This window comes from Penaeus monodon, chromosome 23, assembly GCF_015228065.2.
Source record: "Penaeus monodon isolate SGIC_2016 chromosome 23, NSTDA_Pmon_1, whole genome shotgun sequence".
In the NCBI taxonomy this organism is placed as follows: domain Eukaryota; kingdom Metazoa; phylum Arthropoda; class Malacostraca; order Decapoda; family Penaeidae; genus Penaeus; species Penaeus monodon.
Genome location: NC_051408.1, coordinates 16,180,420 through 16,180,633, shown reverse-complemented (window position 1 = coordinate 16,180,633; position 214 = coordinate 16,180,420). Strand labels below are relative to the sequence as shown.

At 37.9% G+C, this 214-nt stretch overlaps 1 protein-coding gene across 1 annotated transcript in view; it reads left to right on the top strand.

Annotated features, from left to right (window-relative positions):
- Positions 1–214, top strand: part of LOC119588152 (Down syndrome cell adhesion molecule-like protein Dscam2) — a 21,631-nt gene that overhangs the window by 11,028 nt on the left and 10,389 nt on the right. The gene's annotated exons all lie outside the window — the stretch shown is intronic.

Sequence of the window (214 nt, the reverse complement as noted above, 5' to 3'; positions counted from 1 at the left end):
CGCTCAACCCTCTCTATACCTAGATGACAAATAAACAAAACGAAGTCAGTCATAAACTCACTTGAAAAAAAAGCTGAATAAGTAATAACCGAAAAGAAATAAAACATGTTCGTTCTTTTTGCCTTCCATCCCTCGTGAAAATATTTAAGCTCGAATGGTTTAAAGGCGGGTCAGTCGGCTGCCGGAATAGGCCTGTTTCTTTCGTATATATATG